This window comes from Pholis gunnellus, assembly GCF_910591455.1.
Source record: "Pholis gunnellus genome assembly, chromosome: 6".
Classification (NCBI taxonomy): Eukaryota; Metazoa; Chordata; class Actinopteri; order Perciformes; family Pholidae; genus Pholis; species Pholis gunnellus.
The window spans coordinates 3002184-3006630 of record NC_136532.1 but is presented as its reverse complement, the minus strand read 5'-3'; positions in this window follow the sequence as shown (position 1 = coordinate 3006630).

The window sequence follows — 4447 nt, the reverse complement described above, 5'->3', positions numbered from 1 at the left end:
CATCTCCTCTATGAATTAATGTGAAGAAATGTGGTTCAAAGTTGTGCAGTCTTGATTCTTCAAAACAGGCCTGCATTAGGCGGATCATGTTAGGACTGAGTTGTTTTTGTGGAATGGCTTGAACCTAAACTAGCTGTTAATGTTAAGTGAAGTAAGGTTTTAAGGCCAGCTATAATTGTTAAGTCAGTTCTTCGACAGCTGTGAAGAATTTTCTGAAATTTAGAACAGATCAATCCTGTTTGTGATGAGGCGACACCTCAACAGTCCATCACCCCCCAAACAGCTGCGAAGTGGTGTTAATATTTGGCCTCATTGGAGCTGGCATCTGGTATTGGGTGGGGCAATGTGACGGATGGCAGGGTTGACTGAGGCTGTAGTCCCTGTGGTGCAGTTCCAGCCGAGGGCAGCTGTTGGGATGGACTTTGTGGCTGTGTGGATTGCATTAGGCCTACTGGTGGGTACTGTGTCTCTGAGCCCTGCATTGTTGTTGGCCTAAAAACAAGACCAGGACACCCCAGCCCCTCTCCATGATGGTTTCCCATTCCGACACATTCCACTTCTCTCTCCCTTCTCATGCTGAGGTCAGAAAATTACATATAAATAGCTTTCTATATATTTGTTCTTTTGTTTCTCCAAAATAAGGACAGGAGGTGTTGCGACTATGAATGTGGTCTGAAAGTAATTTGTAGTTTTCTTTCTCTCGTGAACTCCGTGGTTCTGTCTGGCCCTGGCTTGTAAAAGAGTCATCACTGCTGCTTCAGTTCTGTTAGAGAGAGAAGTCCTGGAGGAGTCCGATGATGTGATTACTGTACATTAACGGAGACCGATATATTCAATTTTGATATATTCAAAATGTGTGTTAAGGGAGTGTTAAGGGAGTAACTGCATGGTGATGATGGGATATGTACAATGAGACTTGAGTCCTTGCTCTGTGGACGATGGGTTATTAATGGAGCACTGTGGTCTGTGTTCTGTTGTTGCTGCCGGTTGCTGGTTGCTACTGGTGCTAACATGTGAATAAAACAACACTAATATTAGAATTTCCCTCACAGATAGTATATAAAGCAGCACACATTGCTGTCTGCCTGGCTTTTTCTCTTCAGCCAATGGCAATTTGCCCACTGACTGCTGAGACTAACCTCGTAGTAGGATTGCCGTTATGACTTTAACGTGGTCATGCTAGGTTTACCCATGCATTTATGTATCTATTAATTTAATCTGAATTAGATCAAGCCCTATACAATATTCATCTAGTTGCAGTATTTCTATTGTTCCTGTTTGTTGACAGATTTATTTCACTGTCATCATAGTGAACAGATGGAGCCCAACAATTTGGTATTATCTTGTCATCTCATATTCACATCAAAGTGAAACAGGACCAAGATGACTTATGGATGTATTTGGAAGAATACTTCACTTTCATAAATAATCTTTGTTGAGATTTAGTGTTTGGCCTCAATCACATGCAAAAATGTGTGTCCGTTTTGTGGCATCTTTGTCTGCGCCTCTGATACAAAATGTTGATGTGAGGTCCTGACACAACCAGTCCTCCCCCATAATTTCCAAAGGCCTCCATTGTATTTTGTACAATGGCCTTCTTTGGTGTGCTCCTTGGTTGCTAGCCCAAACCTCAGGAAAGCCCCTCTTCAAAGAACATAGACAAGCTTAGAGAAAAGCACTTCATAATTGGATTGTTATTGAGTATTGGATCCCCAGACTTTATTTTACACTTGAGATTTCATGAAGTTTAGGGGATTGACAGAACCACGCATAAGTTTCCATGCAGCTTGGAAAAGGATGGTGCTCCGTTCTTACATCCTGTTCAGCCACCAACTCTTTCTGACTGCTACAGGAAATAGCCCAAAGGGTCACAATTAAAGTCACGTTAATCTCTATATTCTGTTCAGCACAAGACTCAGGCTGTCATGAGTCCCATTTTATACTGTACTTCAATGTGAGCAATAATGTGTTTCCAATATGTTAATGAGGCAAGCTCAAAATTGTAACCTTACAGGATCCTGCTAATCTCTAAAGGAAATCAATATTATCACACTGAAGTGCTTTACACATTTTCTTTAACTTTGACAAGGTTTAAGTTGCACATGAAAGTTAATTTAAAAATTTTTGTCAACTATTTTTAATGGCTTTTTGCCTTTATTGAATAGTGATGGTCCAGAGAGAGAGAGAGAGAGAGAGAGAGAGAGAGAGAGAGAGAGAGAGAGAGAGAGAGGACAACATGCATGGATTTGAACCCTTATTCAGCATTTGATTGTTCTTTTACTTTTTTTTCTCTCGTGTCACTTCTGGTTGCAAAATGAAAAGATGGTGACATCCAAAAACCAAGATGGTGACGGACATAATGCTGAACTCGATGCTTCAAAACGGCAGGCCATAAGACAGCATTAACAAGATAAGAGAAAGAAGTTTCACTTTTGCCTTTTGGCCATAGACTGTATATAAGAAGTGGATGTAGTGATCATGACGTCATCCATTGGTTTGTGTACTGCCTTTTTGAAGCCTTGAGTTCGGCAATTTCGCTGTAGCCATCTCTGATTACAGCCGTCACCATTTTGATTTTTTCACAACCAATAAACTTAAGTTACCATATTTGGAAGGTTTGAGACCATAAACTCATGTTTACAATGTTTACTGAGGTAATAAATCAAGAGAGAAGTAGAGTCATTTTCTCATAGACTTCTATACAACCAGAGGAGTCGCCCCCTGATGGCCAGTAGAGAGAATGCATCTTTAAGCCATGAAGCATTGGCTTCACTCGGCAGAACCAGAGGTTGCCGCCTGCTTTTGGCATGTGATTTACACTTTTAATATCAATAAGCCACAGCTGATATAATCTGCTGTTGGAGATGTTACTCATTTTATCTGTGGAAAGATACAAAGTAGTACCGGTAGTCTACTTAAGTGTTTTATTGCCTGAATGTGATATTAAGCTGGATGACGTTAACCTGACCTGCCTGATGGTTTGTTACACAGAGCCATCCTGTTATTTTGAACAAACAGTTGTCTCTCGTGTTGTGTCACACACACTTAAACCACGCTCATAGCTGCTTGTAACTCCTCACTGACGTAAACTGCCTAAGCTGCTGTGCAGGTAACGCCTGTACTGACAGACAGACCTTCTCCTTCTGCTTGTGCTACATGATTAGTTGCTGTCAGATTGATAGCATCTGATTCAAATGATCTGAACCTAGGGATTGCTTCGCAATACAATCACTTTTTTATTCATATTTTGGGGTTTTGCAAGGATATCAAGTCATTCCAGGTCAAAAGGCAGAAGACACAAGTCATTGATTATAAGTCAAAGTCACGCTGCAAGTCTTTTGGGATTTAGTCTAAAGTCATCAGATTCATGTGTCATCTGACACGACTCTACAACTGTTTAATATGAGACTAATACTCAGAGGTCCTGATGAATTGTTGCAGTGCTGGGTGTGTTTTTGTAAATGTGGGTTGATCATGCAACGGAAGCTCCCTTTATGGGGAGAAATGTCCTCAGTATTGCAGAGGCCTGCGAGGGGGTCATTTTTTTTGATGTTTTTATATTAACCCAATTACTTCTTGACCATGAATGATATGTGGCTCAATAGTGCAGTTTCCGGCTTCACAGTGGCATATAACGTGGGGACAAAGGCTTTACATCCCGGCCACTGTGAGTTTATGATGTTACATGATAAGTATGTGATGGTGAAGAACAAGAGGCCCTGCTGATGTGAACAGGATCATGTTGAGTACTGATTTAGCAACAGGAGAGCCTTTGTGTTCACCGTGAGGTGCAGGGACTGAAGAAGCATAGGTCATGTGAGTTGTCAGTGTTCATCACCTTGACTAGCATGGACATCATTGTTCTACTACAACAACATGTCAACATTTCGTGACAGAGTTCATGATTGGACACACCATTAGTGCTGAGCTCATCAAACCTATGGCATTGCCTTGCACTCATTAATGAACCTCATTATGTGGGTGCAAAAAAAGAACACAGTGCACTGAGATCTTCTTAAAAGAGGAGCACATGCATGGACCTACCACACCCACTATTCAGCTCTTGATATATTTCAATGTCTCCCTCCAGAATTGCATGACTTGGTGCTGAGTTTCAAGATTTAAAAATTCCCAGCCAAGAAATCAGGCAGCCATGCCCTTATAACCATGGCCCAGTGCTGCTCCTTGTACTGTATTTTGGGATTGAGATCAAGCAAAGAATGGCGACCTTTACCCCAGAACTAGCTCATGAGACTTTTGTAATCCAGAAGTCAGAAGATCTGAGTCATCATCTTTTCAACACAAAGTGGGCAAGGCAAGTCCGGCTATCCCATGGCATTTAAAGGGTCACTGCGGATTGGCTTACTGTCAGGCTCACAACAGACTTTTATCAAATCATTTTCTTCTCATAGCACAGACGCACACACAGTTAGTTTCAAGTGGTGTG